This window comes from Chiloscyllium punctatum, chromosome 19 (assembly GCF_047496795.1).
Source record: "Chiloscyllium punctatum isolate Juve2018m chromosome 19, sChiPun1.3, whole genome shotgun sequence".
Classification (NCBI taxonomy): domain Eukaryota; kingdom Metazoa; phylum Chordata; class Chondrichthyes; order Orectolobiformes; family Hemiscylliidae; genus Chiloscyllium; species Chiloscyllium punctatum.
Window position 1 is genome coordinate 73147103 of NC_092757.1, and position 24443 is coordinate 73171545.

Genomic DNA, 24443 nt, shown 5'->3' on the forward strand with positions numbered 1-24443 from the left:
AAGCTGCATTTTAGGTGGATGGGAGAGAAGCTATGAATATGCAGTGAGGATGGCACATGACAGATGCTAATGTCTACTGACATGGGATGGGCGCTCTGAGATGTTGGTGTTTGGTATCCAAGATGGAGGGCTGGAGGACTAAGTGGCAAATTGGAGTCACCAGGTACCCGCCCTGAACTTTGTGTCTGGAATTAGAATCATAGAATCCCTACAGTGTGGAAATAGGCCCTTCGGCCCAACAAGTCCTCACCGAACCTCCGAAGAGTAACCCACCCAGACCCATTTGGCTACATTTCCTCCGATTAAAGCACCTAACCTACACATCCCTGAACACTACAGGCAATTTAGAATGGCGAATTCACCTAACCTGCACATCTTTGGATTGTGGAAGGAATCCGGAGCACTCGGGAAAACCCAAGCAGACACAGGGAGAATGTACAAACTCCACACAGACAGTCACTCACAACATAGTTAAAATACAAAAAATGAGAATTGGCATAACCTTCATTCTATTGAAGTACTTAATAATGTATTATTTAACCATTAATCATCAATTGTTCCAATATAGGCAGCATCCCACAATGGCAAAAATGCAATTCAGCAAAAGGGTTCTGTCATGTTCTGCCTCTCTCCAGTCCAGAAGAAAGACATAATCTGCTCCTTTGGATTTTTAAGAGAAAGCCTTTTGTCTAAAACTTCACTGTAGCAGCTTGGAACTCAAGCCTTTAGCTTGTTGGTGTCCAGTTTCTAGGAGAAAGTGAGGACTGGAGATGCTGGAGATCAGATTCGAGAGTGTGGCGTTAGAAAAGCACAGCCGGTCAGGCAGTATCCAAGGAACAGGAGAATCAATGTTTCAGGCATAAGCCCTTCATCAGTAATCTGTCTGGCAGGTGGGAGAATGAGAGAGCCCAGTTTTTGTATAGCTATCACTTCCTGAATAAAAAAAGGCTCAAACGTTGGTGGAAACAGCTCGCTGGTTAAAACCGACTGCAGAGGGACACCTGCAGGGACCAGCTGACACATTTCTGTACGTGATCAGGAGGAAGCTTTGGCAGTGATCACAGCCCAAACGGGGAATATGGGGCAAGGTTTCACCGAAGGATCGCGAAGGAGGAACCCCTTCTGGAAACAAACTCTCAAAATCTTTATTTTTGTTCTTGGTCTCTCTCAGTCCTGGATCCAACTACTGAACAGTTGTGGGATAACCATCACTGCTCCTTCACTCAGCTTCAGGCTAATATTTTCTTTTATTCATTCATGGGATGAGGGCGTTGCTAGCTAGGCCAGCATTTATTGCCCATCCCTACTTAGGCAATTAAGAGTCAACCACATTGTTGTGGGTCTGGAATCACATGTAGGCCTAAGGACGGATGTTTCCTTACCCAAAGGACATCAGTGAACCAGATAGGTTTTTCTGACAATGGACATTGGATTTGTGGTCATCATTAGACTCTTAATTCTGGATTACATTGGTTTCAGTGCTTGGAATTTCAAGAAGGACCCCTCCAGCTAAGGGCATAGGTCCTTGCTGCCTACAATGCCTGACCATGGAGAAACGAAAAGTGAGGCGCTGGAAAAACACAGCAGATCAGACACCATCTGAGGAACAGGAGAATTGATGTTTCGGTCATCAGCGTTTCATCAAGAATGTATGGATTTACCCTGGTCAGGTCAAATCTATGATGGTCTGAATGTTGTCTGGAGTCCATGCGGGATAAGTCAGTTGCATAGGCAGGTGCTGAGGAAGGAGATGTGGCTGTAGTGGTGGGTGTGCTTCAGGACGTGGTTGAAGAGCTTCAGGGCAGAGATGACCTGGGGGGGTGCAGCGAGAGAGAGAGAAAAAAAAACTCACTGAGGTCCTTGTGAAGGGAGGAGGAGAACTTCTTCAAGGTGGACATCCTTCAAAGAGGCTTCACAGTAAGGTTTACAGCGACTGAGGGAAAGTGGGAACTGCAGATGCTGGAGATCAGAGTCGAAAAGTGTGGTGCTGGAAAAGCACAGCTCAGATGCTGCCTGCCTGTATTTTCCCTGCACCACACATTGTGGCTCTGATCTCCAGCATCTGCAGTCCTCACTTACTCCTGACCATAGAGGGACACCAATGGATGAATCCCTGTCTTCATTAGGAGTGACTGAGCCCCTCATATGGTTTCAACTGCAGAGTGATTGAAAGAGGGTTAAGTCCTCCCCCACCATCCATCAGTGTGAAACAAAGATGAACACCTACAGTTACATTGGAATAAGATGTTGCCCTTCTCGAGTCATAGTCGTAGAGTCACAGAGATGTACAGCACGGAAACAGACCCCTCGGTCCAACTTGTCCATGCCAACCAGATATCCTCACCTAATCCAGTCCCATTTGCCAGCACTTGGCCCATATCCCTCTAAACCCTTCCTATTCATATACCCATTCAGATGCTTTTTAAATGCTGTAATTATACCAGCCTCAACCACTTCCTCTGGCAGCTCATTCCACACACGCACTACCCTCTGTGTGAAAACGTTGCCCCTCAGGTCCCTTTTAAATCTTTCCCCTCTCACCTTAAACCTATGCCCTCTAGTTTAACAATTGGTGTTAAATGTCATATAATGACACTGAGGAGTGCATTTGCATTACTGCTGACTCCATTGTTCAATTGTTTTGCACCTTGACCTGCGTGGACTGACAATTTTCTCTGAATGTCGAGAGTTTTGGTTGCATATTTTATCCTCCTTTCCTCATGACATTTTGTCTACAGGTCTTGTTTGCAATCAGGCCGCAATGTGTTGAAAACAGGACAATGAGGTTCATTAGCATGTATTAACATTTGTTATCTGCATTTAGCATACATTACCACCCATTTCCTGATTGGCTGGAGCCACGTTCATAGATTGCTCTTAAATTTTGTAAATCCACAGCGTCTCAGCTGAAAATATCAACAATGTGGAAATAATTGAATATTTTCTGCATCACGTCGCGGGAGACTTGCATGAAAAGAAAAACTTCCGGAAAAATCAGACCCTGAGCTGCTTTAAGCTGACCGAACAGTCCTGTTCCTGCAAATGGAAAGCAGTATTATTTTAACTGAATTTTTAGTGCTCCGACGTAATTTATACAAGGCCCACTTAACTGTCTCCCCTTGTAAGTATATAACAAATTGGAGGAAATCAGCTACACGCTCCACAGCAATGTACTGAATCAGCAATAGGATAGCTTATTATTTGACAGAAAATCGCTTGGTTCTCAGCTGTATCAGGCCAAAACAGTTGGTCTCTTTCCTTTGTCTAACTGTACAAGCAGAAACAAAGAGAACTGATGGAAAGTAAGGCTTATAATTCTGCTGGATCTGTGTCACCTGCCACCTGTCTGTTCTCAGCAGCCCCTTGGGAGATTGGAGGGCGGCTTGACTAAGCAGGCAGTGAGGGGAATGCTAAACTGGGTTGCCTCTGGACTCAGAGAAAAAGCTTCTGATCCCCAGGTGTGACACATTGGCTCAGCAGCAATGAGATGCACAGTCATGCTCTCCCTGAGATGCCGAGTTAAAGATTTGCTCAGGGCAGTCAACAGCATGCACCAAAGTACCTGCCTAAAGAATGCATCTGTTGTGTCTTCGCCCAAGTGCTGGTACTCAGCCCAGAGGCATTGCCCAAGCCATAGCACTATCTTCACTTCATCAGGATTTTCAGAGCTCTGGCTGTTATAATCGTCATCAAGGACTGGAGGTCTGTCTCCATATGCTGCCTTTTAATCACTGACCCACTACTTTCCATGCCTTCCTCATTAACCCATTCTATTGCACGATACTCTTTTGTGCAGCCTTGAATTCTTATTGATTATCACATCTACAATTACCATAGTATTCGCAAGGGCCTAAAGAGCACTCTTTGACACCAAGACTCCCATACATTATTTCATATATGGCAAAAAAAAGGTTGCTATCTCAATGCTGTCGTGACTTGCATACTGTGGGTGCGATTTAAACCCTTTTAAACAACTTTGAAATTCTAATCGTGTGCCAATCCATGGAAAAAAAAAAGAACAGCTTACATTTGTAAGGCTCAAGTGCAAATCTTTTTCTGTTACTAAGGCGGTCTGTTCATACAGTGTCATGTGACACAAAGAACCAAGGAGAGAGCAGGGCAAACTGATGAGTAGGCTAGGCTCTCTCGATGTATTTTGTGCTGGGGATTAATTCTGCATGGGTTAATTCTGGTCAGTGCAGCATGGGCCCAAAACAGACCGGGTAGCTGACCTTCATCATGTGAGATCTGCTGAAAAAATACTGGTACAGCAGAATACAAAGCCAAACAATGCTAAAGATCACTGAACTGTATTATTAGGATCTGGTTTTCATTTTTGCTTTCTTTCAACAGTTGTTTTCTTTTTCTGCAGTTTCACATTTCTCATACCACACTGAGGATCTGACATTCTCTATAACATGATGCCAATGGGTTTCCTCATATGACACTGTTTGCCTGTTTTATTGATTTGAAATAAAACCTCTGTATACTAAGGAAAGTATACATCAAATACTATTTAAATTGTCAAAACATCCTAGCATGTAAAATTAAAGACAGAGAATAATTAATCTAGGTTAAGCAATGTCCTCATACTGATACACCTGAGCAGTTGTTAAGACAAAACATAACCTTTATAATCAGAATTATGAAGAGCTGTAATGCTACTTAGTCTATGACTTAAACAAAACATATAGACAAACCATGAAAAAAGAATGCAAGATTACAAATGGGGTATTCAACCTCAACATGCTATAACGAACACTGTCATAACAGAGAAAGAACTTATTGAAGAGATTTAGCAAGAAAGATATGTTAGACAGAGAAGGTGGGGAAATAAATAGCGACATCTTGAAAAAAATGACCATATTACAGAGTAGGAGGAGCTGGATGTCTTAAAGTGCATAAAGGTAGATAAGTCCCTAGGACCTGATCAGGTGTACCCTAGGATTCTGTGGGAAGGGGAGTGATTGCTCGGCCCCTTGCTGAGATATTTGTATTATCAATAACCACAGGTGACGTGCTGGAAGACTGGAAGTTGGCTAACGTGGTAACACTATTTAAGAAAGGTGGTAAGGAAAAGCCAGGGAACCAGTCAGCCTGACATCGGTGGTGGGCAAGTTGTTGGAGGGAATCCTGAGGAACAGGATTTACATGTATTTGGAAAGGCAGGGACTGATTAAGGACAGTTAACATGGCTTTGTGTGTGGGAAATTATGTCTGATTAACTAGATTGAGTTTTTTAAAGAAGGAACAAAGAGGATTGGTGAGGGCAGAATGGTGGACGTGATCTATTTATGGACTTCAGAAAGGTGTTCAACAGGGTCCTTCATGGTAGTTGGTTAGCAAGGTTAGATCACATGGAACAGATGGAGAACGAGCAATTTGGATATAGAACTAGCTCAAAAATAAGAGACAGAGGGGTGGTGGTGGAAGGTTGCTTTTCAAATGGGAGGCTTGTGACTAGTGGAGTGCCACAAGGATCGGTGCTGGGTCCACTGCTATTCATCATTTATATAAATGATTTGGATATGAACGTAGGACGTATGGTTAGTAAGTTTACAGATGACACCAAAATTGGAGGTGTAGTGGACAGCGAAAAAGGTTACTTCAGAGTACAACGGGATCTTGATCAGATGGGCCAATGGGCCAAGGAATGGCAGATGGAGTTTAATTTAGATAAATGTGAGGTGTGCATTTTGGAAATGCAATTCAGGGCAGGACCAATGCACTTAATGGTAAGGTCCTGGGGAGTGTTACTGAAATAAGAGACCTTGAAGTGAAAATTCATAGTTCATTGAAATTGGAGTTGATGGTAGATAGTGAAAGTGGCATTTGCTGTACTTGCCTTTATTGGTCAGTGCATTGGGTATAGGAGTTGAGAGGTCATATTGTGGCTGTACATGACATTAGTTAGGCCATTATTGGAATACTGCATGCAGTTCTGCTCTCTGTGCTTTAGGAAGGATGTTGCGAAACTTGAAAGGGTTCAGAAACGGTTTACAAGGATGTTACCAGGGTTGGAGGGTTTGATCTATAAGAAGACACTAAATAGGCTGGGACTATTTTCCCTGGAGTGTCAGAGGCTGAGGTGTCACCTTATTAGATTAGTTTACATTACAGTGTGGAAACAGGCCCTTCGGCCCAACAAGTCCACACCGACCCGCCGAAGCACAACCCACCCATACCCCTGCATTTACCCCTTACCTAGCACCATGGGCAATTTAGCATGGCCAATTCACCTGACCTGTACATCTTTGGACTGTGGGAGGAAACCGGAGCACCCGGAGGAAACCCACGCAGACACGGGGAGAACGTGCAAACGTCACACAGTCAGTCGCCTGAGGCGGGAATTGAACCCAGGTCTCTGGCGTTGTGAGGCAGCAGTACTAACCACTGTGCCACCGTGCCGCCGTGCCGCCCCTTATAGAGGTTTATAAAATTATGAGGGACATGGATAGGGTAAATAGACAAAGTCTTTTCGTTGGGGTGGGGGAGTCTAGAACTAGAGGGGATAGGTTTAGGATGAGAGGGGAAAGATATAACTTGGGACCTTAGGGACAATGTTTTCATGCAGAGGGTAGTGCGTGTGGGGAATGGGCTGCCAGAGGAAGTGGTGGAGACTGGTGCAATTGGAACATTTAAAAGGCATCTGGATGTATATAAATAGGAAGGGTTTAGAAGGATATGGGCCAAATACTGGCAAATGGGACTAGGTTTAGTTAGGATATCTGGTTGGTATGGACGAGTTGAACTGAAGGGTCTGTTTCTGTGCTGTATATCTCTATGACTGTATAACTGTAAGTCTTTAAGTATCTGTGGAGAGAAAACAGAAGTGGCATTTTGCATCTAGTGACTCTTCTTCAGATCTGTTATAATTTGGTGCAGCCCAAAGTAACCAAATAGCTTAAGAGTGCAGCACTTTCCCTGTTAAAATTCAAAGTGCTCCCAGGACAGTGGAAAATCCATTTACAAAGATTACAAGACTGATCGGTTTGAACATATTTGAGGAAAGCTGATCATATCAATTGCTTACCAATCAATGAAGGGCTAAAGGACAGTTGCTTGAACCCTAAAACTGTTATTAGACAATTTATCTTTTAGTTCTAACTGAGCCTGAATCTTTTAAAGGTTAGTTTTGCTGGATGAATAGCAATTATTTTGTGATCATGATCACAGGGACATCCATGTATCTTCCTTTGGGTGAGCAGTCTCTCAAAAATGGGAACGGTCTGCCAGAATCATTTCAATATTAGTAGGAAACCTTTGTGAGTATGTTAGCATTTTTAGCAATGCCCTTTCATAGCAAAGTGTGAAAATTGTTCACTTTCCATCAGTGCCTTCTACTACCAAATGAGAGAATAACTCACTTCTGTCCATTGGAGTTGATACGTAAGTACAGATATGACTTATTGAGAAGTGAATTATCTGTGACTAATACCTGTAATTTGCCAATCCATGACTCACAGTCCTGGAACAGCAATTCCCAATAATAGCAATCTGTACATCTTGTAGTCGCATTAACTCACCAGTCCAAGATTTGAATTCATAACAATTGGCTGACATTTCTGCTGTGATGATGCTGTGGCTTTAAGAGGTATGTTTTGCCCTGGTTTCTTTTGTAGAGAGATTGGGGGAAACAGGTGTTGAGCAGTCTATGAGAATATTAACCCAGAAGCCAACTTGTGAAGTCTTGGGTGTTTGTTTTGTCAGTTTGAACAATAGAAGCAGCCTGAGTGGGTGAGGGTGAGTGCTCATCGAACCACGATTTTTATATTTTACAGCAGCAGTTGTTGCTGGGGTCTCAGCAGGGTTGGAAGGCAGTGAATCTCTCCTACCTGCTATTCTCTCTCTCCCGGAGTCTTCTTTGGATATTTTTCCTCCTATGCTGCTAGAGCTATATGTAACATAATTCTGTTTTCCGAATTTGCCTTTTGTCAAGGGTATATTTATGAAATGTAACTATATTGGAACAATTACCGTTTAATAGTAAGATAATATATTATTCTTTTAAGTTTTCCAATAGAGTTAAGATTTTCATTGTTGTATTTTAATTATAATCTTTGAATAAATTGTATTTTGCTTAATGCTGAGTAGTTTGACTACTCAAATTGTATTTGGAACACAGCACTTCACCTTTATCTTTAAAACAAGAAAATGTTAGGGTCTAGGCTACCTTGTTATGTTTTGAGGGGGTCTGGTCTAGTACATATCATTGGGTTGTATTTAGGACAGGCAGCATTGTTTGACAAACAATCTTTTAGATTAAATTCTAAATTGAAGCCTGAGCTGGATAGAGAAGAAATTCCCCCAGGTACTATTTGAGCCAAAGCAGAGAGTTCTCCTGAAACCTTTCCCAAAATGTATCACTCAAACCACAATCAAAAACAATTTGTCATTTTATCTCTTTGTTCTTTGCTGGAATTTGTCCTGTATGAATTGACTGTTCTGGTCTCTTGCAAAAGAACAATGTTTGAATCTTTTATCTTTGCTGTGAAGTGGGTTAAGATGTCTTGAGGGTGCAAATGGCATTATATAAATGAAGATCGTAACGGATTGCTTTGCAACCGTTCTGTATGGATTGATGACTGGGTTGCAGTCGAGTGAGGCTAGGAAAGGTCCATTTTCCCTCTTCCTTGCACTGCTGTGCTGTCATGATAACCTAGTGGAGAGATATGCAATATAGCCTGCTGAGACAAGCAAGTTTCAATGACAAGTGGCTCCCTGACCCAAAAGGATGACCTACTGGCTCATTTGACTGGCTGGAATATACATTTTCAACTCCATTTTATGGCATTAATAGATGCAGCCATTATTCAGCGTTGTAGGGAAATAAAATTATGGGCTAGCCGCCAATTTAGGTCTCAACACTGTAGAATTTAATTTGCTTATGTGTTACAAATAGCACTAAAATGCTGCTATAATCCTCCAAGAGTTTAACAAGTTGGACCAGTGTCATTCTACCATGAGGTCCAGCTCCCTACTGATAGTTCCAATCAGCACTAGTGGACTAGTTCAGTCTAGTTGATCTATTAAGCTTAAAGCATTTTATTCCTCCTTTTATTGTTTCTCTCTGCTGCGTTAACCATTCTCCCCTTCTTACTGAGGTACACCTTGCTTCAGCTGATCATGTTCCAGTGCGCTGGTCAAACCCCATACCAGCTACCCATATTTTAACTTTGGCATTTCCAGAAGATTTTCTCTAACCAATGGAATTTAATAAAACCAATTAACTTTTGACTTGGGTAAAGTTTCTACTCTTTACTATAGGCTCCTGCCCTTCAACCCTTCATGATTACTGAGTCCTGACAATTGACACCTTGTTCCTTGGAGGGGACTTGGTCTTCAGTTGCCTAAATCTTAAACTCTGGGATTCTCTCAATGAGGCTCTCCACCTTTCCATTTCACTCCCAACCTTTCAAGTGTTCATTAATATCTATTATTTTGACTAAACCTTTGGTCACTTGTCTAAATATCTCATGTGACTTGATGCTCAATTTTATTTGACTGCACTTTTCGGAAACATTTTGAAGTTTTACGACTCAATACTTTTACTACACTATTTAAATGCACACTATTGTGAAGCAAGATGCTGTGAGATACAGTTTTGAAGAGCTTATAAAGACTTAAGCCTTTTCCAGACAAATAGGTCTGAAGGATCAATCCCTGAGGCATCTCTGAAATTGGTTTTAATTTCCAGTGAGCTGGAGAGATGAGCCAGCGATTCATCTGTCAAACTTGATCCAAGATCAGGCCTCTGCTAACAATGCTGTGGCTCTCACATTCATGAGGAAGGGGGAGGACAACCAAAAGGGTGGGTGGGCTGTGGGAATCCAGTCAAGAGGGAGCAGTGATAAGGGGGAGGTGCGAAGAATGGCAACTCAGAATACGGAGGAGGTGGCAATTAAGCATGTGAGCTAGTAGCAGTAACGGTGAACTGCATTAATTTAGTCTGGAGCCAAGAGGAGCAATTACTTTATAAATTTCATTTAAAGCTTGCCCTCTCCATTGCAGTTTACCTTACATATTCTCTTGTAAGGACCATACATGAGGAATCGTGTAGGCTCAATGGTGCTACACTGCCATCAGTGCAATCAGGATCTCAAATCAGCTTTAGGGCTTTTTAATGCAGATTTTACACTGTTATGAATAATACGAGACTTGCAAAGGGAGTTTCGCCTTTTGGGTCTGGGAACTGCAAGCCAACAGTCAGTATAATGGCAGACAGTGCACTTCCAGCTCACAATGTGATTACATCTTGTCTGCCATGCTGAAGGCTTGGAAGGCCATTCAGTCAACAAGAAAGGTGCTCCTTGAGGGAGTGTTTAAGTCAGCACCTCTTTCTGGAAGCACACCTTTAATACTGCACTGAAGTGAGGGATTAGTTCACAAGCTCAGTTCCTGGAGGAGGATGAAGCTCCACACATATCCCTATCCTTAATGATGGAAAGCCCAGCACATCAGCAGAAAAAAGTAAGAAGCGATTGAAACAATCTTCGGCAAGAGTAGTTGATCTATCTTGACCTCCTCTAGTCGTCCCTAACATCACAGATTAGTCTTCAACTAATTCAATTCACAGATGCCAGCGAAGTGATGTCAAAAACAGTTGGAAGCACTAGATTCTGTAAAGGTTATGATCCCTGACAACATTCTGGCAGTTGTATTGAAGACTCATGCTCCAGAATTTGCCAATCCCCTAGTCAAGCTCCTCCAATACAGTTTCAAAACTGGCATCTACCCGACAATTTAGAAAATTGCTTGGATATGTCCTGAACACAAAACGCAGGACAAATACAACCAACCAATTGTCATCCTTATCAGTCTACACTCAGTGTTGCATCAAGGATCCCTAACAAAACTGAATCGATGGGTATCGGGGACAAACTCCCTGCTGTTTGGAGTCATACCTGACACACAGAAAGGTGATTGTATTGTTTGTGGTCAGTCATCTCATCTCCAGGACATCTCTGCAGAGGTTCCTCAGGGTAGTGCCCTGGACCCAACCATCTTCAGCTGCTTCATCAATGACCTTCTATCTACCATATGGTCAAAATTTGAAATTCACCAGTCATTGCACAATGTTCAGCCACATTTGTGACTCCTCAGATACGAAGCAGTCCATGTTCAAATGCAACAAAACCTGGACAATTTCCATGCTTGGGCCGACAGGTGGCAAGTAGCATTTCTGCCAGACAAATGCCAGACAATGACCATCTCTAATAAAAGACAATCCAAACACTGCCCCTTGACATTCAAAGGCAATACCATCATTGAATCCCTGACTACCAACATCCTGAGGGTTACCATTGACCAGGAACTCAACTGAACTCACTACATAAACACAATGGCTGCAAGAGCAGGTCAGAGGCTTAGAATATTGTAGCGTGTAACTTACCTCCTGACTCCCCAAAGCCTGTCCAGACAAATAGGTTTGAAGGATCAATTTCTGGGCCTGAATTATGAGACTCTGAAATTGGTTTTGATTTCCATTGATCTGTAGAGATGAGCCAGCTATTCATCTATCAAACCTGATCAAGATCAGGCCTCTGCTGACAATGCTGTGTCTCTTACATTCTTGAGGAAGGGGGAAGACAACCAGAAGGGTAGTGGGCTGTGGGATCCAGTCAAGGGAGCAGTGATAAGTGGGTGGGGGGGGGGGGTGGTGAGAAGGATGGCAACTCAGAACGTGGAGGAAGCAGGAATTGGGCTAGGAGCAGTAACAGTGAACTGCATTGTTTTAGTCTGGGGCCAAGGCATAAGTCAGGAGTGTGAGGCAATACCTTCCACTTGCCTTGTTAGTGCAGCTCCAACAATACTCAAGAAACCTGACACCATGACAGAGCAGCCCACTTGATTGACAACACATTCATAAGCGTCTACTCTCTCCACAACTGACGCAAATTGGCAGCAGTGTGTACTATTAACAAGATGCAGAAATTCACCAAGGCCCCTTAGACAGTACTTTCCAAACCTACAACCACTTCCATCTAGAAGTACAAGGGCAGAAGATACATGTGGACACCTTCGCCTGCAAGTTCCCCTCCATTATGAGTTTGAAATGTATGGCCGTTCCTTCACTGTCACTGAGTCAAAATCCTGGAATTCCCTCCTTAAGGGCATTATGGGAGGCACAGAACGTGGACAACAATGGTTCGAGAAGGCAGCTCACCACTCTCAGTGGCAACTAGGGACAGACAATAAAATGCTGGCCAGCCAGTGACACCCACATCCCACGAGTCAACTAAAATACAAGTAGAATGTCTGACTCTAGGCTACAAGACGGCTAAATGAGCCAAGCTAATGCTTTTCTGAAAAAAAAGCTCCACAATCTGGGTTGATGTATTATAGATTTTACATGGTCAAAGGCTAAATGTTATCCCTAATTTTATACAGTTACGAAGTAATGTAGCATTTGGATTAATTTACATTTAGACAAGCCACTTCATGAAAGAGTCAAAGAATGAAAGAATACTTGAGTAACATGTTGAACAGGGATGAAAAAATGACAAGTATCAACTCTTCATCAACATGAATCCCTACTGATTATGTTCTCCATGGTTACAGTTAAATAACTTGATTTTCAAGTAACATACCAACTTGAATTCTAGGATAGCAAGGGTCATTAATGTGGTTGTATAAAATGGTCTTTAACATGTTTTAAAGTTCTGTTTTGGAGGGTTTGGTGATGGTTTGTAAAGGAGGATTGTCCTGAGGTTTAATGATTTAATGGGGACAACTGGGGAGCAGAAATGGTTACTGCACCCTAAGGAACAGTGGCTCCTCATACATATTACTTTAGGCTAATGGACTATGACTGTTCACTCAGTGACTTAGGAGGGAGTCACGGTACATAGACTCTATAATACCAAATGGTCTGATTAAATGCATATTCAATAATGCTAAGTTTCACAAATCTTTACCACCAACTGGAACAATTTGTTGTTTCAAAATGTTATCACTCATTTTTTTTTGCTGTATTTAATTTGTAATTACAGTTTCTGTAGCTCCATGTCAGCATTTTAGATGGTGGGTTTATTGAAATTTGATAAATCGTTGATCAATGCAGGGAATGCATAATCTCAGCTATACCTTCTGAGTTAATATTCATTACCATTCTGTTTTGTTCCCTTGTTTCACAACATTTCTACTTTCTCCACATGCTGTCCCCTTTTTTTGTGATGCGGCATAAAATCAAAAATCTTTTTTTTAAACCAATCAACCATTTGTTTCCTCTTGCTACTTGTGTTGTCTTTGTTGTCTTTGACAATTCCTTGTTCCCATCTCCCTTACTTTTCTAATTTTTTCTCAATCGACTGCATTTTTCTTTCTCACTTTAATAGGGGATGGAATGACATTGACAGATATTTTTCAGAAGTAACTGTATATGATCCCCACTTTATAAAAGAGGCCTATTTGAACTAATGTGATTTGCCCAGTTTCTTATTGGATAGCTCATATTTCGTCCTGGAACCATTTAGGAGGGATTAAGTGTAATGGTCATGGCACCTTCACAAGGTATAAATGTTTTGCAGAGCATTTACTTCTACCCCCAAAACAACCAGTGCACATGAAATAATGTATGATACAATTTGACACTAATTCTACAGGAAATTGTTCTGTTCGATATGCCCAACTTAATTCATTAAATGTGGGCAGTTTAAGTTGTGTTACCTGTATATTCATTAGTTGCAATAGCAGTGTACATCTGTATGATGCTTTCAAAAGAACGCATAGGATGTCAGGTGAAATAACTCCATAACAGCCGGTATCCTGTCACCATGTCACCCTTGATTTACACATGCATAGTACACAACCCTGACCCAGCTAGCTCAGAGCCAGCTCCTAGAGTGAGCAGAATGCAACAATCCTATTTATATCTATCAGCCAGAGCTCCCTGATTGGGGCTGCTAACCTTGGCCAATCAGGAACTCATATTCTATGGTGTCCACCTGGCTGACCTTGTTCTAATCACTATTTGGGGTTACTTGAATTTCAACCGTGTTGAAACTGAAACTTACTTGAAGACAAGGGTAGCATGGTGGCTCAGTGGTTAGCTCTGCTGACTCACAGCGTCAGGGATCCAGGTTCAATTCCGGCCCCGGGTGACTGTGTGGAGTTTGCACTTTCTTCCCGTGTCTACATGAGTTTACTCTGGATGGTCTGGTTTCCTTCCACAGTCCAAAGATGTGCAGGTCAAGTGAATTGGCCATGCTAAATTGCTCATAGTGTTAGGTACATTAGTCAGGGGTAAATGCAGGGAAATGGGTCTGGGTGGGTTACTCTTTGGAAGTTCGGTGTGGACTTGTTGGGCCAAATGGCCTGTTTCCACACAATAGGGAATTGCTTCTATTCTACAAAAACAATTTAAGCACACCTCATAGATTGGGTGAGCTTTAGAGTAGGGCACCTGGCCTACATTGTTTGAAGACTATACTGGAGTAAGGATACATCATGGGCTGACATTTTTCTGGGAAACTAATACAACCTAAACCCCTATTCTGTATCTTTTCCACAACCACAGTTTTGGGGATGAGAAGGTCTTGTGGTTCTAGGGATAGCATCCCTACCTATGAGCCAGAAGCTTCAGTTGGGGTTTCTTTCCAGGAGTTGATAGCCATGGAAAATGTCGCACCAAACTGGTTGATTGCCAAGCTGTTAGACCTTCCAATGGAAGGCAGAAAGGGTGGAAGAGTCTCATGGTCATCAATGTTTGTAGAAGTGCACCTCTCAAAAAGCTACAGTCTCTGGTTTCAGGCGAGTGATCTGTTTCAGGAAACATTAGCTGCAAAAACAGACATAAGGGTTGTGTGTCATCTGCGTCATCTATCTTTAAAAGTGGGAAATCTTCTCAGTCTAAGTTTGGGTGCTTGCTCCCTTGACCTTATGAGTTGTATTTTTTTGCAGGAATGACATGTTTCACCATTGTGGATAGATTTAGTGGAAGGTAATCAAATAAAGGGTAAAAGATCAGCTAAAGTTTGAAGAATTCTGAGCCAGCTATACAGCAAAGGAACTTGGAAATTAGCTTTCTTCCATACATCATGTGCATTAAAATCATGCTTTCTAAATTTGCGCAACATTTTATAATGTTGCAAATATGGAAGTTGCTCATTTTTTGTTTAAATTCAAGATCATTGAATGTGATTTTGTTTCTATATTAAATAATTTAAAGTTATTTTCTGCAATGAGATATAATTAAATGTTGCACAGTACATTAGAGGAGAATCTCAAAGGGGTTACCATATTTATGCTATTTGATTACATAAAAAGTGTTGTGTAGTTTGGGATGGAAGATGGTCTAATAATGCTCCAGTGTTTCAAATGGATTTTTACCCACTGCCATATGAGAAAATTTATATCCCTTGTTTCATATGACCATTGATGCTGGATTACACAATTTTACTCATTCAGAATTAAATACAAATAAATAGCATCACTGATAATGACATTGATAATGTATCATATCATTGCACTATTTAAGCAGCACTGAATACCATAACTAGCCTCCGCTGCTATTTTTATTGCAAATTGTGGTAAATGCCATTATGTCACATTAAAAATGTTAACAGTATAGAATGTCATTTCAAAAATCATAGACTTTGCTTCAGAAAATTAATTTTACTTGTTCCCTCTCTCCACTCCTATCTTCAGGCCAATATTATGCTTTCCATTCTACAAGAGTAATATTTAATGAATAGGACTATTAATAATGTCAAGGTCTAAGGGGGTCTTTTGGGTAACAGATAGGCGTACACAGAGAGGATCATGTGACACAGTTAATGTGCCATGAAAATATCAGGCAGTGTGGAGTAATTATGAAGCACAGTAAAGGAGGAAAAGCATTGAACTTTGAGTTTGAACCAGAGATTTCACAGAGAAAAGCTTATTGCAGACTATCGTAAGCCATTGTTTTAAACACTTTTTGCATTTTGCTCTGGATATGAGAAAAGTCAGAAACAAAGTTGAGCATTGAAACCCCATTCATTGAAATCTAGTTCAATTATTTCTGCCTGGTGAACTTACCCTTTTCAAAAAAAAATAAAAGAAAGAAACAAGACAAAACCAGGCAAAAATGATTTCATGAAAACCGTCAAAGCAAACACTGACTGTGCCTAGGTTTCGTAACCACATCCCATTTTTCTCCCTAAAAGAAACCTTCAGGTTAGGAAAAGGACAAAATAATGACCCTTTTCATCCTTTTCCTACAAGTACAGCTTATCAAGTTTTGTGACTGACACCAGCTCTTTAGTTTTCACAAGGATCCGAAAGTGATTTCTATGAGAAAATATGGCTTTCCTCTACAGCATGCCACAGTGAATGAAGCTATAAAATTATGTGCAGCTTTATGACTGCCATTCAGGGATGCTTGTATATTGATGGTTCACAGGCCATATCCTTCTTTACCCCCTTGAAAAGCTGACGATGTGCCTGTGTAACTATTTTTCATGCATTTAATATATTAATTATCCAGTAAATGCTCCCTAGGCTATACTTTGGATTGCGAAGACTGACAGCTTTTCAATGAAGCTCCAAAGGCAGCCATCAGGCGCAGTGTATTATGTCGTAAAGGTCAGGGTGGGGTTAATGTAACTTTTTATTTGCTGATTTTTCATAGGTGGGAGCATGGTTAGTGGAAGAGAAGTACAAAAGAGAACACAGATACCAGTGAGGCATATTTTTTGTTCAATGTCAGATCACTCAATCCTCCGGAAAGGAGACGATTTCTGCAAAGGAACTCCAGGTCAAAGGGGTTTCTCTCTCTCTCTCCTGTGGTTGCTTTCTGTGTTTCATTGCCTATATCCACACAATCTCAAGTCAGGAATCTTGTGCACTGTTAAAGATTCATTGTATCTGTGTTGCTTTTGTAGATTAGCATTAGATCACAAGCTGCATCATGTATAAAAAAAATAAACCTGAGGTAAAACATTTCCTCATTTTAATTTATTTCATTTTTTTTGTGATAGATAATAGCCAACACAGGCGACAGCAAGGATGTTATATATCAACCTTTGTTCTTCAAAAATGCCTTGGGGAGGAGGTCTGAAATTAGAGGAATATAATTTTTTTTAATGCTGCAGGGGTAATGGGGGAACTGATAACGATGCTCATCTGCAGGCAGCATCAGCAGACTAGCAATCAATATTGTGCCAGGTCTCAGCTGCATGGAATAACTTGGTCCACAAGTTTTGACCTCATAAAATGTATTAGGAATGCAGACATGATTAACTGTGGCCAGATTTATGTGAAATTAGAATCTGTTTAGGCACTTATATTCAAAAAGCCTTGGATCATAAAGGGTCCTTGTGCATAGTGTATACATGTGCTTCAATAAGGCTGGTGTGACTATTGCAAAGATAAAATCAAAATATCGCACTTTAAAATAAAATGAAATGTGTGGTAATTGAGTGCCTGCTAATAGCATCGTTGAGAGCTGGTAAAAAGTAGAAGACTTAGGTTTTAGTAACTGCTGAGCTTAGAATTTGAATTAACACCCTCTGATTTGCCAATCCCATTGTCAGACCACGATATTTTTAAAGCCATTTTTGGAAAAGCACAATTTCAGATTTCAAAGCATGATCATAAAGCCACATCCTTCGAAAGTTTGTGGTTTCGTAGTGGTCTAAAACAAGGAAAGATCAGTTGAGGGATGCAGGCAGGAGATAAACAAATATCATGAATATTTTCATTTCCTGAGAGATGTATCTTCAATTAAAAAAAAACAAATTAAGTACAATTCCCATTTTAATATGATGTGCTGCATTGTATTATACAGCAGATATGTTTAAGTGTACGATGTAGGCTATATTAACATGTCTCTCTGTCTGTAACTACTGATACAACTAAGATATATTCTTCTTTAGTACATAAATTGGGTATGAAATTAAGACTTGAAACATATTTGTATTTTTAGGTACCATTATTACTGAATCTTCAGGGCATTCCACAAACCGGTGCTCTGGATTAGGTTCCAATAGCAATAAGTTGAACCCAAAAGCATTTGATTGGTGAGGTGAGGGTCCTGATCAGTGACAGCAAGCTCAGAATGTTCTTGGTATTACTAACTAAGGTCAGTATAACCCATTTTAGATCCATTTCTCATAGCTGCTATCAGTTCCAATGAAGAATCACCAGACTTGAAATGTTAACTTTTCTTTCTTCGCACAGATGCTGCTGAGTTTTACCTACATTTTCTGCTTTGTTTTAGATCCACATTCACAAGACTGGGTTAATCAGTTTCACCTATTTATAAAAAAAGACTAAAATGTCACACCACACCTGGAGGTAACTTCTTGCCTTTATCATTTTTAACCCCTATGCAAGCCACTTTTACATCCTAATTGCTTGAACTTTCTATGGAGCTGAAGGAAGACCATTGATCAAGAGGACAAAGAAAGTGTTTCAAAGCCTTTGCTGAAGGCGTCGCCCAAGAAATGCAACATTGATGCCAATGCACGGGAAACCCTCACTCTGAAGAAACCAACTTGGAGGAAGCTCCTGAATGAAGGGACACAATTCTTTGAGATCAGCTGTTGGAAAGTCAGAATACAGAAAAAGAATCGGAGAAAGGAATACCAGCAGTCTTGAGGTCAAGGACCAATTCCACCTCTCCTGCTGAGATCAGGCTTACCAGCCACACAAGGACCCACAGAACTGATGAACATGGAATTTCCTAAATAGATAATCATACTCATTAGTGAGTGATTGCTGATGGTGACAACAATGACCAGTACCATCCTCATCTTTTCCTGGCTTCCTGTCCTACCTAAATATCTTGTATCCTTCTGCATTCAGATTGCAATCTATACCAAACCTGCAGCCATGTAATGGCTGTCAGATCATACTTACTTAATTCTATTTACACTTGCAGTTTATTGGTTTTGTATTGCATGTTAAGTACATTCAAATACAGTTTCCATTTTGTCCTTTTACTGTTTTGTAATCCTTAACCTTATCTAGTGACATGTATTTTTTATCCTTGGATACACAAATGTGTTGTCACAGTCTCTTTATCATCTCCCATATTAATATTTTGTTCTCTTGTCATTATTCCTTGATTTACAAGACTTCCCCAAATTTGAACCCTTTCTCCCGTATTTAGTATAAAATGCTCTATACTTCCCTTGTTATGTGGATCACGAGAACACTACAGCTAGTGCAATTCAGGCATAGACTATCCCTGTGATACAGATCCCAGGGACAGGTGCCAGTGGCACAAACTGGAATCCATTTTATTCTACAGTCACATATTTATTATTTTAACTCAATTGCACTTTGTCAATTTATAGATTTCAGGTATACTCTAGAGATTGTCAGCTTGAGGTTCTGCTTCTCAATTTTGTTTCCGGCTCCTCATACAGACTTTGCAGAACCTCTTTCCTCCTCCCACAACACTGGTACCAAAATGGACAATGAGAGGATCCTTCCTCTTTCACTGCAAGTCCCTCTGAGCACTGCACAGATGTCCTGACTCCTGGTACCAAGCACCACTACCTTCTGGATTCAGGCTGCACAGAACAATGTCAATGCCCATCCCTCTACTATCCCAGACAATGGCTACATTCCCTTCTGCTTCTCCCCCTTAAATGGCTTTCTCTATCGCAGTGCCATGCTCACTTAGCTCATCAATCCTGTAATCCCTACCCTCACCTTCTAAGACCATTGATCAAATCAGAAGCAACTATCCTAAGGAGTATGGCCATCTTCTACTACAAACTATAAAGGTAACATTCACCTTCCTTGAGGTGTCAAAGTGTCTGCATCCTGTTGTCCAACTCAGTGACTCTGAGCTGAAGCTTCTTGGGCCACAAACATTTCAGATGTGTTTGCCCTGAATCACACTAGCATCCAACAGCTCCTCTCTGCTGCAGGCATAACACGTTGCCTGTCCTGTCATCTTTAAGGTGTTATAATTAACTGTCATAATATCATAGAGTCATAGAGGTGTATAGAATGGAAAAAGATCCTTTGGTCCAACTCGTCCATGTCGACCAGATATCCTAACCTTATCTAGTCCCATTTGCCAGCATTTGGCCTATATCCCTCTAAACCCTTCCTATACATGTACCCATCTAGATGCTTTTTAAATGTTGTAATAGAACCAGCCTCTGCCACTTACCCAGTAGCACATTCCGTATACACACCACCCTCTGTGTGAAAAGGTTGCCCCTTAGGTCTCTTTTAAATCTTTCCCCTCTCTCCATAAATTTCTGCCCTCTAATTTTGGACTCCCCTGACCTAGGGAAAAGACCTTGACTATTCACCGTATCCATGCTCCTCATGATTTTATAAACCTCTATAGTCATACCCAATTCGGACAGTAAAAGGTTAGAAAAAGCAAATCAACACCTTTTTTCCCTCGCTCCCTTACTCACCCAACACTTGCAATCTGTTTAAAGTCATAGTCAGTACTGAGTCACACTGAGATGCCTGTATTCATATGCTCTTGAGTTACTGAGCTCCAGTACCCGAAATTTAATTAAGGAAACAGGCTTAACTGCTAATGTTAGATGCTGTCTACTGGAGAGCTTGTATATCCATGTTTCCGCCTGAGTGAAATTTAAAATCTAAACAGTAAATTTCAGTTAAATGTTGACAAACGTACTTAGATTTTTAGAAAGATGTTTAGATTTCCCTTTTTGAGCATATGAATTTTTAGCAGAAGTAGGCCATTTAGCCCCTTAAGCCTGCTCTGTCATTCAGTAACATTATTGCTGATCTATTTGGTTTTCTCATTCCACATTCTCACCCACCTGAAATAACCTTTGACTCCTTTGCCTAACAAGAATCTATCCGGCCCTCCCTTACAAATACTCAATTCCTCTGCCTCCAAAGTAACTGCTTCACATCTTCCCACAATACATTGCATCTGCCACATTTTTGACCACACATATGATCTCTCGATATTCACCTGCAAACTCCTTATGTCCTCTTCACAACAAATCTTTCTACCCATCATTGCATCATCTGCAAATTTAACTACCATGCCTTTACTCCCTCCCCCCATCTAAGTAATTGATATGTATTGTAAAAAGCCAAGGCCCCAGCACCATTCATTACATCCGACTAATCAGAAAAAAATCCACTCTTACTGCTTTCTACCAGCCAGCCAATCATTTATCCATGCAAATATGTTACCCCTACATTGGGAGCTGTAACGTTGTGCACTAATCTGTTATGTAGGATGTTATACTATGTGGGAAGTTAATTCCCTTTTCACAAAATTACGTTGAGTCTCCTTAATTGCCTGTAGTTTTCCTAAGAGCCAAACTATAACTTCCTCAATGATTAATTCTAACATTTTCCCCATTACATACATTCAGCTAATTGGCCTGTGGATTCCTGCTTTCCAGCGTGGTACCTTCTTGAATCGAGGAATTGTATTTGTGACTTTAAATTAGAGTATATTAAGGGTTAACTGGCTTTGATAGGGTTACTGAATTAATGTTTTTATAACAGATGTACTAAATTGGCAGGGAACTTTTCAGTTTGTTAGAAGTTTACTTTTCTTCACCTGCATTTTTTTTTCTGTCTATCCAGTTTGGATACTGTGAGAGTGTGAATGAGATGTCTTGGGGATATAGCAGGTGGAGTTGGGGAAGCATGGTGGGTGAAAGAGTTAGGGTTACAGGGCCTAAGCTCCTTTATTAAAATGAAGACAAATCCTTTCTCAGCAGCCCAGTTCTGCCCTCAGTAACCTGCCTTTGGAGTGGCAGCCTTCCAGAGCAAAAACTAAATTGTCATTTCCATGGCCCAAACTTCCTTCCTTCATGGTGGAAATCTAGTAATCACTGTTACATTCTACCCATTGTCATAGTGTCCAACAATGAAAACAACTTCAATGGGTGTGTTGCCCACTGGTTGAGGAGCCGCTGAGAGTCATGCAGCTCCTGCTTCATTTTATGAAGGCCCACCAAACTAAGTGCCAATTAGTAACTTAAGAGGGCAGTAGTGAGTTTTCTCCAGAGTGAGGATCTGAGACCTAGAAATCTCACTTCCTTCACCAACCCACACTCCCTCCCAAACCCAAACAAAGACAGACAACGAGGCATTATGGAGTTTTGAAAAGATTTGTAGCTTAGGTTGAAGTTCTGGATGTAAGTTTGCTTGCTGAACTGGAAGGACAGGGCATGACATCACCACAGGAATTACATCATCAACCCAAGGAAACCTAAACACATAAATAGAAAGCAGATCACTAACATTGGAGGCTCACTGATGATGTTACCTAGTATGGTGATAAAACATCTGAAAATGAACTTTCTAGCTCAGCGAGCAAACTTACATCCAGCGAGGCATTAATCAGCAGTGCCACAGGAGAAGCAGGCTGCTGCCGGTAATGCACCCATCCTTGACCTTGGATAGCTGTTGGCCTCAAGCCACAGTTAGAGTCACAGAGTCATACAACACGGAAACAGGCCTTTTGGCCCAACTCACCCATGCTGACCAGGTTTCCTAAACTGAAGTAGTTCAATTTGCCTGTGTTTGGCTGATATCCCTGCACCTGTCCAAACAGGTATTAAATGTTGTAATTATACCTGCCTCTATCACTTCCACTGGCAACTTGTTCCATACGAGCACCACTGTCTGTGTGAAAACGTTGTCTCACCGGTCCCTTTTAAATCTTTTTCCTTTGAACTTAAATCTATGCCCTCTAATTTTGGACTCCACCATCCTGTGGAGAACATCTTGACTATTCACTTTATCTATTCCCTTCATGATTTTATAAACCTCAATAAGGTCACACCTTAGCCTTCTAAGCTCCAGTGAAAAACATTCCAGCCTATCCTGCCTCTCCTTATAACCTTCTAGTTGAGTGATGGTGGGATGAGGGGTCATAGGGAGGAGTGTCAATAGTAAGGCATGGTTATGGCCCACAGCAATTCCTTGCCTTTCACAATACCCACACCCTCAATCAGATACCGAGTGGCCCAACAAGAAGAAACCCCCTTTTCATCTTCAGACTCCAGTGTGATGAGATCCCACCTGCTGATTGGTGATGAGACCTTGGAGTGGCCATTGATTTCCCACATATGTGCCTTCATTTAGCAGCAGGAAGGAAGGCTATCCAGGAGCTTTCCTACCTTGTAATGAATTTGGGCAGGGGCAGGACAAAGTAATAATGTCCCCACCCACCACCCTTCCAACTGATTTAATACCCTGCCACCACCAAACTAGCCTCTGAGAGGGCATTAAGTTCTGACTCATGCATCAAACAGTCCATCTGCTTTCCCTCAATTGCTAAGATTTGCTTTGATTTAATCCATCTCAGAAAGAACAATATTCTTGCTCAGGTTCCAACCGAAGACATTTTGGTGTGAGTGAAGAGTTCAGACCACTGAGAGAACAGGCACAAGGATGATCAATTGAGGTTGCCTTGAGTTGGGAGTGGGTTTTAGGAATTGTGTAGGCCAATAGAAAAAAGCCAAGTGACTCCTGACCAGTCAATGACATGCAGGGAAGTAGTGAGGAGGTGGTTTTGGGAGAACCCAAGAGCAAGAAAGGGTAAAGGTAGGAGGAATAGTGAGAGGCAGTGGAAGCTTTTCTAGTAGGAACCAGGAGGAGAATTCTGACTCAATCTGGCACTGAAATGGAATGTTTGTTCAAAATACACTCAGAAGGATGATTGGTCCCTGCTACTGCCTTGCCTCAGTCTTATATACTCAGACACCAGTTAAACATTGCTGGATTAATAATGAGGGTGAAGGGAGTTGTATATGAGGAAGTATGGGATGCATGTAAGCACTATTGGTTTTGTATTTATCCAGGAGCTTCCAGTCTGAGTCTCAAGTCAGAATATAAATGGTATTAAAAAAAAGGCAGGGATTGTCAGGAACAGAGCAATAACTAGGACTCCTCCATTTTAACTGCTTGGTGACTCTAGTAAAATTCTCACTGTTACTTTGTGATTAATGAATTGCACATTTAAGGCTTTAAACGGTAAAAGGAATCAAGGCAGTGAATGATCAATGTTTTACATAGTCCCATACTTGTTACTGTAAATCCTAACTGTTAAACAGGTGACTATTTTGAGGACTCCAATTTGATATTTAGCATTTGATGATAAGAGCAGAAGAGAAGGTGCTGTCCAGAGTCAAATTTGTTTTCCATCCTCATTCCTCTGTTTGGGCACATGTCCGACATCGTGGTTGCCGCCTAGCTTGACTTGATTTTTACTGTATTTTCAAGATGAAATTGTTCTCATGAGCCTGAGGCACTCTGGCAAATGTCTGGCCCTGGACAGACGTTTGTGGCTAGAAGCTCAGATATCAATAGCAGCAATAATGTTTCATAACATTGGGCTTCTCAGCTGTTGTTCTATCCCTGAAGGGGCATTTTGTGCACTCTTTTGCAGTCTTGATCTCCCATTAATCTGCCTCTTTTCAATTCAAATCTGCTGGATATCCATGTGTGCAAATTCTCCCCTGCCTTGCTTTGTTATTGTATTT